Source organism: Prionailurus viverrinus, chromosome A1 (assembly GCF_022837055.1).
Source record: "Prionailurus viverrinus isolate Anna chromosome A1, UM_Priviv_1.0, whole genome shotgun sequence".
NCBI classification, from domain to species: domain Eukaryota; kingdom Metazoa; phylum Chordata; class Mammalia; order Carnivora; family Felidae; genus Prionailurus; species Prionailurus viverrinus.
In genome coordinates, this window is record NC_062561.1 from 32,346,738 (window position 1) to 32,358,884 (window position 12,147).

Consider the following 12,147-nt stretch of genomic DNA (forward strand, 5'->3'; position numbering starts at 1 on the left):
TTTCTAATTTAGCATTTGTCATTTGAGAAGTAAGACTATGTTTCCCGATTATATGCTCTCTGTAGAGAAATGTTAATAAATGGATGTGTAAATTACTTTTACTTATCTCAACTTTTAAATATAAAACATAAGAATTATAAAATGATACAATGGACAGGCTAAAAATACAACATTCAGGTATTATACATAGTAGATGCTAAATAGTTCATTTATGTATTTCTGATGCTGCAACTTTCATGTAAATAAATGGTAGCTCCCAAATGGAATATGTAATATTAGGCGCACAAGTCATATATATTCTCACACAATTAAAATTAGTCAGTGTGCATCACTTGTTAAGTGAGTTAAAACAAAAATGAGACTTCATGTGCAGTGAAAAAAGTATACTGGTTAAATAAGTTTTACAATAATAAGTAATAATATGCTGCTAAATTTATTTTTGCATGTATAATGGCTTTTTTAAATATCTCATACCAAATGATAAAACATCCTTCATGAAATTGTACATTTCTGTGAGAAGAATTTATAAGACAAAAGTGACTGGGGAAAGATCTAGATATGACAATTATATCATGGTAGCAAACTATTACCGGGTTATTGTCCATGTAACGAATGCTGCTTTCATTTCCATTGTTGAGGACTACTATTAATTCACACAATGTTTTCTTGTCCTTAGGAAGGCAGAAATTGCAAGGAATGGAGCAGTTGCCACTTGCTAGAGTTTCCCCACTTGATGAGACGTAGAAAGTCTTTTTCTTGGAAGTAGAGAGTCGGTGGAGGATGATGCAATTGTTATATGGAGGCTATAAGAAAAATTGATTCATTTGTACCAGTTCTAACTTTAATTATTCCACTTAACACATAAGAATATATCCTATTTCAGTATTCTGCCGCTGTGACATTCTCACATTACAAGAAAATAAATTTGAACAGAATTCTTGCTTCTTCATTTTTTATATTAAAACAAGGAAGCCTCATTCTGCTGTTTTGACCCTTCCAAGATTTCTTGTAGATAACGGAAAGGGTCGAGAGAGAGCTAGATTCTCAGTAAGAAAGGTTTAATGAATGTTGCAGAGGGGTATTTGCATGGAAATGACATTTTTTGAAGTCTGAGGAATGTAACAAAAAGAGAAAAGGAAACAACCTATCTTCAGCCTGATGACAATGTTTATAATGAGTCTGAAAAACAGTAGAAATTTAGCCAGCTTCTGTAGTATTATAATCTGATTTTGATTTCTATGGGAGCTTTTTAAGTAGGTAGGGATGTAACTAAAGAATTATATTTGAAACTCTTCAATTAAACTAAGGACTGATATGAAATAGTTCATTTATGCTCTGTTAACTGCGTACATGATCATCAATAATGATGCAAACCTGTTGATACTTTCATATTTTATTCTCAAATTGAGACCAGTAAATTTAATATTAGTTCAGATAATTCTGTCACATACTCTCACTCTGTATGCATATATATGTAAAAATGTAACTATTTTGTATGAGTATACAAATATGCAGGTAGGTAGATAGAATGTTTCACTTTAAAAAGAGTAGTGTTGACAAACTGGAGAAGCTAATTACTAAAAGCTGCTTGGAAGAAAATATGGAATATCTCAAGCATTTCCAAAAGTTAAAATTTTCCATCTTGGCATACATTCCAGAATGTTATTAATAAGTATTAGTTGGGAATAAGAAACCTGTGATGTGCTGAATTTATAAATACTTGTTTGTCTTAGGTCAACAAAGGATTTTCCTATATTTCCTAATTTTAACACCAATGTTTTTGTCTCACTGTTGGTTTGTTTTTCAACCATTATGTAATATAATGGGTAAACTGAGGATATTAGTTTGTGTAACAAATTAAAAGTTCTCAGTTAATATAAATGGATACTTTGAATCTTCTTTAGCTACTACATTATTTAGATATAGATAGAAGATAGATAGATAGACAGATAGATAGATAGATATAGATTATAGGTATGGAAATATCTACACACACATATATACATAAGGGGGAAATCCTTTATGTTAAACCAAAAAAAAATGGAATTTTTCTTTTTTTTTTTTTTTAATTTTTTTTATGAAATTTATTGACAAATTGGTTTCCATACAACACCCAGTGCTCATCCCAAAAGGTGCCCTCCTCAATACCCATCACCCACCCTCTCCTCCCTCCTACCCCCCATCAACCCTCAGTTTGTTCTCAGTTTTTAACAGTCTCTTATGCTTTGGCTCTCTCCCATTCTAACCTCTTTTTTTTTTTTCCTTCCCCTCCCCCATGGGTTCCTGTTAAGTTTCTCAGGATCCACATAAGAGTGAAACCATATGGTATCTGTCTTTCTCTGTATGGCTTATTTCACTTAGCATCACACTCTCCAGTTTCATCCACGTTGCTACAAAAGGCCATATTTCATTTTTTCTCATTGCCACGTAATATTCCATTGTGTATATAAACCACAATTTCTTTATCCATTCATCAGTTGATGGACATTTAGGCTCTTTCCATAATTTGGCTATTGTTGAGAGTGCTGCTATGAACATTGGGGTACAAGTGGCCCTATGCATCAGTACTCCTGTATCCCTTGGATAAATTCCTAGCAGTGCTATTGCTGGGTCATAGGGTAGGTCTATTTTTAATTTTCTGAGGAACCTCCACACTGCTTTCCAGAGCGGCTACACCAATTTGCATTCCCACCAACAGTGCAAGAGGGTTCCCGTTTCTCCACATCCTCTCCAGCATCTATAGTCTCCTGATTTGTTCATTTTGGCCACTCTGACTGGCGTGAGGTGATACCTGAGTGTGGTTTTGATTTGTATTTCCCTGATAAGGAGCGACGCTGAACATCTTTTCATGTGCCTGTTGGCCATCCGGATGTTTTCTTTAGAGAAGTGTCTATTCATGTTTTCTGCCCATTTCTTCACTGGGTTATTTGTTTTTCGGGTGTGGAGTTTGGTGAGCTCTTTATAGATTTTGGATACTAGCCCTTTGTCCGATATGTCATTTGCGAATATCTTTTCCCATTCCGTTGGTTGCCTTTTAGTTTTGTTGGTTGTTTCCTTTGCTGTGCAGAAGCTTTTTATCTTCATAAGGTCCCAGGAATTCACTTTTGCTTTTAATTCCCTTGCCTTTGGGGATGTGTCGAGTAAGAGATTGCTACGGCTGAGGTCAGAGAGGTCTTTTCCTGCTTTCTCCTCTAAGGTTTTGATGGTTTCCTGTCTCACATTCAGGCCCTTTATCCATTTTGAGTTTATTTTTGTGAATGGTGTGAGAAAGTGGTCTAGTTTCAACCTTCTGCATGTTGCTGTCCAGTTCTCCCAGCACCATTTGTTAAAGAGGCTGTCTTTTTTCCATTGGATGTTCTTTCCTGCTTTGTCAAAGATGAGTTGGCCATACGTTTGTGGGTCTAGTTCTGGGGTTTCTATTCTATTCCATTGGTCTATGTGTCTGTTTTTGTGCCAGGAATTTTTCTTATAAAAATATGTATCTTGGGGTGCCTGAGTGGCTCAGTCAGTTAAGCATCTGACTTCAGCTCAGGTTGTGATCTTGAGGTTCCTGAGTTTGAACCCCACATTGGGCTCCGTGCTAACAGTGCAGAGCCTGGAACCTGCTTCAGATTCTCTCTCTCTCTCTCTCTCTCTCTCTCTCTCTCTCTGCCCCCCCCTCTCAAAAATAAGTAAACATTAAAAAAATTTTAAACTCTGTATCTTGGTGTTTAAGGCACTCACCTATTGTGTTAAACATTTGTTATGAACTGTTACTATTGAAAGGTGTCATAAGGTTTTAAAGGCTAAGGAATAAAAAAAAAGTCAACATGACATTTTATCTTGCAATAAGCAAAGGGACACTGGCAGTGCTAGTCCATCAGTATGCTGATGATACTCAGCTCAACATTGTCTTTGATGTGATCCATATAGATGGTGTTTTGCCAACTTTTTATTGTGTCTTGCTGTTAGGGACATGGATTAAAACGAACTGACCAAATTGCAATCCAAACAAGAAAGAATGCTGATAGGCAGGAGGAATCATCTGGAGCATAGATAAAGAGCAGTCTTACTCAGTTATTTTTTCTGTTTTTGCTATTGAAGCCTGTAGTCTGAGATGTCTTTGATCCACAATATTTATCAGTTAACCCAGTAGTTAAAATCCAGTTGTATGTGATTTATAAGTTTCATGTCTATTTGAAAGAGAACCCAGAGGAGGAACTGTATGGATGCTGTGCTCTTCCAATAGGAAGAAAAAAATCTCTGATAAGAAAATTAATAGCCTAACCCTTTGATATACAGGGAACCATGAGAATCTTACTATGTTTTGCTATCAGAGCAAATGATGCTTACACCATGAAATATTATCCTACTTATTTCTTTATTCAAAAGTGATCTTTCCTTGTCTGAATCCCTGTTGTACATTTTATACTACTCTCACAATATATATGTATAACACTCATGTTACATTTATATAATGTGTTATATATATATTTATGTGTATATACATATAAATATAAAACACTATGTTGATATAATATCAGTGTTATTTAGTCTTGTTTTTTTATTTATGAATTTGTCTTATTTTTTTGCAAGTGCCAAAGTGAACATAATTAACCATTTAAGCCAATGGATCAAAGAATTCAACTTTTAATTAATTAAATTTTAAATAGTCACATTAAACTATTAGTTACCATATGAGAGACAGTATATTCTATATTTCTTTTCATAATATAAAATATTAATATAATTTACTTAAGTCAATCCAATAATTTTAATTTAATACTTTTAATTTTAATAATTAAGTGTAAAAAAGAAATCTTGATTTCAAAATTCTGCATTCTTGCTAGATGATGTTTTACACATGAAGAAAATTATTACCACAAAAATACAAATTGATAGGGGCTCATGCTGTTTTAAACTAATTTAATCAGCTAATTCAACTTCATATTATTTCCAGCTAAAAGATAGAGGAAAAGAGAAATCAAGAGGGAGATGTCTGAATTCTATGATGTTCTAAATAATGACCTTCCTTTATTCCTATAATTAGCTAAAATCATTCAAATGAACTAAAATGGGAGGAAAGTAAATTTGGATAGTTTAGTAAGTTGTTATGCTTCTATGTCTATCTAGTAAAGGAAGTAAAGTATCTTCCTTTAGAAGATAAAAGAAACAAATCTGAACTCACCCTGATGTTGGTTTGACCATTAAAAAGTTAAAGTAATCAGATATCACCATTAATTTCTACCAGACAATTTAATTTGCTGGTAAAATTTGGGACAAGAAACATGAGTTTACTTTTGTAGCCAATGCATCTCCTCATCCAAGTACCAAGATTACTTGTATAGTTTTTGTGTTTTTTTTTCCCTCTCCCCTGCTTTTTGGACACATTTTTGTTTACTTGGACAAATGATTTGAGCTTTTTTTGTGTGTTTCAGAATTGGAAGGAAAAAATGCAAAGGGGTATGGATAGACACATGGATTGCACTGGGGGAGTTATTTACAGAGATGACAGATGGATGTTAGAGCATCTCTTCTTCTGTATGTGAGGAAGAGTGAATGGGAAAGAGAGACTTTAGATAAAGTATGCTATATTATATATTATTTTAAAAATGCAAGCCAAAAAATCTATACTATGCAAACTTAATTAGTGTTTGTTGGAATATATATATATATATATATATATGACTGTAGTAGTGTACAGAACATTAATTTAATAAGGTATTTGGCACAATGCAACATCTAAAATAAGTTTAAAGTAATATGGGCTAGAGAAATGGTTTGAACACTTTTTTTTAAAGTTTATTTATTTTTGAGAGAGAGAGAGTATGCATGTGCAGGAACGTGCCCCTCGTGCGAGCAGGGGAAGGGCAGAGAGAGAGGGAGACAGTGAATCCAAAGCAGCTCTAAGCTGTCAGCTCAAAGCCCCATGTGGGGCTCAAACTTAGGAACCCGACTGTGAGATCATGACCTGAGCCGAAGTTGGATGCTCAACCTCGTGAGCCACCCAGGTGCCTCAGTTTTAAACACTTTTAATTAACAGGAAAGGTTTTATTTTTCCAGAGAAAATAACTAAAGTAACTAAGGTAAAAAAATATCTTACAGGTAAAATCAGAGTTACTCTAGTGGAAGCAGATAAATGTGTACCCATTTGGTGTTCTTTAGTCCTATCCCTCAGCTCCCAGGAGGCTCTAAAATCTCAGATATGATTGGAAACTCCGGTGATAATAGTTTACCATATATATATTTTGAATTCTGGTTTAAACGAGTGATGATTTTTTAATGTCACCAAATTTAAAGGAGAACCTTCCATCTCTCTTGTTTGCCGTTTTGTTTTCACCTCGATAGACAATACATATACTTTATAGGTTACCTGAAACTGAAATACTTAATCCATTAGAAACAGAATGACTAAATAAGATTATCTTTTTAGCCTGTGACAACAGTTGGAAACAAGATTTTTTGTTTGTTTTTTATAAATAAAGTTTTACTGTAACACAGTTATATTCATTCATTATGTACTGCCTCTGGCTGCTTTCCTGCTAAACAATAGAATTGAGTGCCTGCAACAGAAACCTTTAAACCGCAAACACAAAACGTAAAATATTTACCATCTGGCTGTGTGCAGAAAAAAAAAAAAAAAAGCTTTTCAACACCTCTTCTTACCTAAAAAAGACAAGGTGTAAGGTAAAGAGTTTTAGCTATCCCTATTTTGATAGATAGGTAAATCTACCATGAAACCATACACAGTAGTTAATGTGGAAAACAGACTGCAATTTCAGTTGTCTCTAAAATCAAAATGATTCAAGGTTTGAGGTGTTCTCACTCAGCATGTAAATATAATTTTTAAATTACATTATTTGAATGAACTTTCTTAATCGAGAAAACTTCCTTTGGTAGATTAAACCAGGGGTTGGCGAACCATTGCCTGAGGGCCAAATCTACCTTGTAGCTTGTTTTTCTATAGTCTTTAAGCCATACAAAATATTTTTAAAGGATTCTTTTAAAATATAACACAAAAACAAAGAATATATTATAGAGATGGTATGTGGCCAGCAAAACCTATAATTTTTACTATATAACTCTTCAATAAAAAAAAAAAAAGTTGCTCACTTTAGGATAAGACTATCTAGAACTGTGTTTGTGTTCTATACTAGACAAATCATATTGTGAAAAAAAACATATAAACAAATAATACAAAACATAGATTACAAATGAAAATATTTCTTAAAAATGAAAATCTATAATGGAGCATGCTTATTTTGGACAAGAGACCATTTAGGGAAGTATAGTTTAAGACTTACTTCATGTGGAGATCTCTCTTGCAGACAAGATCCCTATCATTTTGTTGTTTACAGAGCAGAATTAAAGGGCAGAGGCAAATGTGTGAAAGCCACAAATATGCAGACTTTGCCATAATATTAGAAATAATTTTCTAAAATCACTGGGTATCACTTGTAAATCATAGAGAGTTTTCTATTAGTAAGATGACTAAATAGAGTAAAATAATATGACAGTGTAAAATCAGTCTATTACAAGTGAAATGGGATTAAGGACTCTAACGTGCCCTTATCATGTTTTTTCATTTTTAAGAACACTTTCCACTTTTTGAATATTATTATTTTATCATTATTGTTACATTGTCACTAGTGTTTTATAAATGATCTTCACTAACTGTAAATATTAATACATTTTTAGATATTTTTCTTTCCAAATATTTTATAACTTTTTTCTTTTCTTTTCTTTTCTTTTCTTTTTTTTCTTTTTTCTTTTCTTTTCTTTTTTTTTTTTTTTTTACACATGGAATTTGATTTCTGGCTTCCAAATAGAAGCTTTATCTAAAATGACTGTTCATTCTTGCCCTTTTTTCTATTTAATCACTGACCACTAAAAAGCTGATTGGGAACCTTATGCATACAGAGTGAATTTGTCTTTTTTGAAGATTGACCTGGTCTCTGGTCTTGATACTTTCTCTGAAATCAAGAATGTTTCCCTGAGGGAAACAAACCACAAGAGACTCTTAAGGATAGAGAACAAACTGTGTGTTGACAGAGGGAGGTGGGAGCAGGGGATGAGCTAGATGGGTGGTGGATATTAAGGAGGGCACTTGTTGTGATGAGCACTGGGTGTTGTGTGTGAGAGATGAATCTGAATTCCACTCCTGAAATATTGCACTGTATGTTAACTCTAAAATAAAAAACAAATTAAAAGAGTTTTGGTATTTTTAGGTCTCTTCCATTTTTTTCTTCAGATATCTCCAGAAGACTCTCCCAGTCCTTAACATGGAAAGTAACAGGTCGGTCTTCCAGAAACCTCTTAGAGGAGTGTCAGAGGAAGGCAAGTGTTTTCAGTATTTAGTACTGAATTGCAGTTTTAACAGCTGGCCTGACTTTCCTCTAGCTGCAGGGATGCCTGAGAATTTGGCTCTTACTTGAACCCTTCTGCAACATTAACTCAAGGACAGTATAAGTACACTACATGCAAGGTAAATTAGGGTTCTTCTCAGTTGTTATATACCAATCCAAGCACCTGTGCCTTGTTACAGATAGTGTTTATTGAGGAACATGTAATTGATAAATAACCCATAATTGATGAGTAATATATAGTTGATGGGATACAGCTCCACCTGGGAATGGGAGCTTGTCATGTACCTCTGAGGGAGCATATGACTAGCAGAATATAAAAACTGAAGGAACTCTAATGCTAATGACTTCACCCCAAAGGCATCACTCCACCTTGACTCTTCTAGGGGACCAAATACAACGTGATTGAGACATTCAGAGAACATGTCTGAGAGGCCCAAGAATTCTACTACGCTGCTGCTGCATATCCTATATCCTTTCTCATGTCTAAGTAAGTGTTTTGGCAAAGCCTATGTTGTCTTATGAGTTTGGTTGCCAAGTCAGACCCGGGGACCCTGCTGTTGGAGCAGGGTGAACACTGATGAATGTAGACGTTTATCTATTCCTGCCACTTACTGTATGATAATGCCTCACCCCAGCCTTAAAGTTAGCCCTATATTACACCCTTCCAGTGTCCCTCCCTTTTGCATTTTTCAAAAAATAAAACATCAAGCTTGCTACGAACAGCCATCAGTCCCACAAACTGGCAGAAGAGATAAGGAGGTTCGACCTCTGCTTAAATAGATTGCTTACCCAATTCTATATAATCGCGCATTTACTTTACTTTCAGGTGCAGCTACCATTGTCAATTCCTGGGTATTTGGGTGAATTTATTTATCAGGTTCTTTCTTTGCTTTACGTTTTGCTGGTTTATCATCCAGCTCAGTTGCCTCTTCTGAGTTACCGCTTGTCCACTTTTAAAAAAAATTTTTTTAACGTTTACTTATTTTTGAGACAGAGAGTGACAGAGCATGAACGGGGGAGGGGCAGAGAGAGAGGGAGACACAGAATAGGAAGCAGGCTCCAGGCTCTGAGCCATCAGCCCAGAGCCCAACGCCAGGCTCGATCTCACCCACCGTGAGATTGTGACCTGAGCTGAAGTCAGACGCTTAACCGACTGAGCCACCCAGGTGCCCCTGTCCATCACTTTTGTAGTTTCCAACATGTGTATTTTTAAATCTTTTTTTGGTCCCATTTGTGTTGATTTTGAATGTATGTTTAAAAAATATTTTTACTATCCTTTTGTTAGGAGGTGGTCCTCATACATTTGCTTCACACATCTCTTTGGCAGGCTTGTAAAGCCTATGGAGTTCTCAAAATAATGATTTAAATTCATGAGATAAAATGTATAAGAATACAACAGAAAGCAACTGTGCTGAAAAGCAGTTATAAAAATATTTTAAACATTTTTACATAAGAATAAATATGTGTCTCCACTTGTGCATTAAATAAAAATTTTGAGTTGCAGGTCTAATATCCATCATAATTTGGTAGTGATCAATGTAATCTAAATTCTGGTTCTGCAGTAGATAAAATGTGATATGAAGCTACCCGTGATTTTTAATGATAATAAAGCCATAAATATTGCTAATACTACTGGGGTTTGTTGCCTATACATGTAATTGAAGGAAAGATCATTTTCAGTTAGAGGTTACTGAAAATAAATATATACATCCAAGTTACAATCCATTCAAGTCCAGGTATTCTGGTTATAAATCCCTGAGTCAGGGGGTCTTCAAGGATGTAGGAACTAAATCTGTGTATCAGTGTTCCACCTTACACAGGAAGTACCATAACTTATATCCATGCAAATAAAAACAACTGCATATTGGTTGAAAACACATTCCAAATGCTAGCAATAATTCACAATCATTGTATGTGATGTTTCACCACTCTTGTTAAGAAAAGATGCATAATATAAATATATTTAATGGATAATATGTATTATTTTCGATATGTTCATGCAGGTGGAAGGCTACCAGAATAAAGATGCAGTGCTGATATTTAAGCTGAATTGAAATATATTCTTGTTATTAAAAAAGGTCATGCTCCAGTTGTTGAGGTAAGCGGGATGAGAAAAGAAAACATTTGAGGTTGTCATTACTCACATTGTAGAACTTCTAATGTAAAACATCAGAAGGCATGGAGTGTGATTTGCTGGTGCATGAGTATTTTCAAATACATGGGAGAAGGGGCTTTTCTGAACATTTGCCAGTATCTTTGTGGTTTGGGAACAGATTCTTTCCAAGCTGCCATACTACAGTAATGTATTTTTTGTCTTCACCACTATTTATATGGTTAAAAAGAATATGTATATTTATGTATACATGTATATATTTATGTATGTGTATATATATTGGTTTATATTGGTATATGTATGTATATACACACACATAAATATATAAATATTAAATTAAGTGTCTAAAATGCTTAAATCTGTAGCTTTGAGAAGAATAAAAATGTATAGAGACTTCTGGTACAGCCAAAGAGTAATAGACTGGTTTCTCCCAGCTCCTTTCTGCGAAATACAACTAAAACCCTGGAAATAACACATCAGGCAGCCCTGTGGGTGGTGTGAAAATGAACTTCTTTGGCACCCCATAATTGAAGGAACAATACAACAACCGAAGGTTTGTCGTCATCCCATGCAGCAGAAGGAAGAGATCCTGGCTCAGAGTTCTTACAATCACCAACCTGGCAATGACAGGCAACCCAGATAACTTTATGTAACCTCTGGATCAATTGGGAGTCCCTCTGACAACAGGTGAGTCTGACACGACAGGCCTGCTAAAAATTAGTAACCAGGTACAATTTTCTCCTTGTCTGCAGGGTCTCAGACTTCCCTACTTGCCTAAGAGATAATGGGTAACTGGGTTGCATTGGCAAGAGGGGCTCTGATGTTAACAAATGCCCCATGTGTCCTTGTGCCAGAGATATCTATCCTCTACCTAGAGGCACCAGGCTGGCCAGGGAGCTCTGGTAGGGAGGACCACAGCACAAGAACCTATCAGAGAATTGCTTTTCATTTTTTTTTTTTTTATGAAATTTATTGACAAATTGGTTTCCATACAACACCCAGTGCTCATCCCAAAAGGTGCCCTCCTCAATACCCATCACCCACCCTCTCCTCCCTCCCACCCCCCATCAACCCTCAGTTTGTTCTCAATTTTAACAGTCTCTTATGCTTTGGCTCTCTCCCATTCTAACCTCTTTTTTTTTTTTTTCCTTCCCCTCCCCCATGGGTTCCTGTTAGGTTCCTCAGGATCCACATAAGAGTGAAACCATATGGTATCTGTCTTTCTCTGTATGGCTTATTTCACTTAGCATCACACTCTCCAGTTCCATCCACGTTGCTACAAAAGGCCATATTTCATTTTTTCTCATTGCCACGTAATATTCCATTGTGTATATAAACCACAATTTCTTTATCCATTCATCAGTTGATGGACATTTAGGCTCTTTCCATAATTTGGCTATTGTTGAGAGTGCTGCTATGAACATTGGGGTACAAGTGGCCCTATGCATCAGTACTCCTGTATCCCTTGGGTAAATTCCTAGCAGTGCTATTGCTGGGTCATAGGGTAGGTCTATTTTTAATTTTCTGAGGAACCTCCACACTGCTTTCCAGAGCGGCTGCACCAATTTGCATTCCCACCAACAGTGCAAGAGGGTTCCCGTTTCTCCACATCCTCTCCAGCATCTATAGTCTCCTGATTTGTTCATTTTGGCCACTCTGACTGGCGTGAGGTGATACCTGAGTGTGGTT

At 35.5% G+C, this 12,147-nt stretch overlaps 2 long non-coding RNA genes across 4 annotated transcripts in view; both read left to right on the top strand.

The window, feature by feature from the left end:
- Positions 1-8,317, top strand: part of LOC125174012 (uncharacterized) — a 422,588-nt gene extending 414,271 nt beyond the window's left edge. Inside the window, exon 5 of the long non-coding RNA XR_007155219.1 lies at positions 8,231-8,317. This is a non-coding gene — a long non-coding RNA (uncharacterized LOC125174012). The remainder of the gene's footprint in view (positions 1-8,230) is intronic.
- Positions 8,318-8,728: 411 nt separating this feature from the next.
- The window catches only part of LOC125174021 (uncharacterized), a 30,622-nt gene continuing 27,203 nt past the window's right edge, over positions 8,729-12,147 (top strand). For all 3 annotated transcript variants that reach the window (XR_007155225.1, XR_007155227.1, XR_007155228.1), the window contains exons 1-3: positions 8,729-8,832; positions 10,349-10,443; positions 10,893-11,145. This is a non-coding gene — a long non-coding RNA (uncharacterized LOC125174021). The remainder of the gene's footprint in view (positions 8,833-10,348; positions 10,444-10,892; positions 11,146-12,147) is intronic.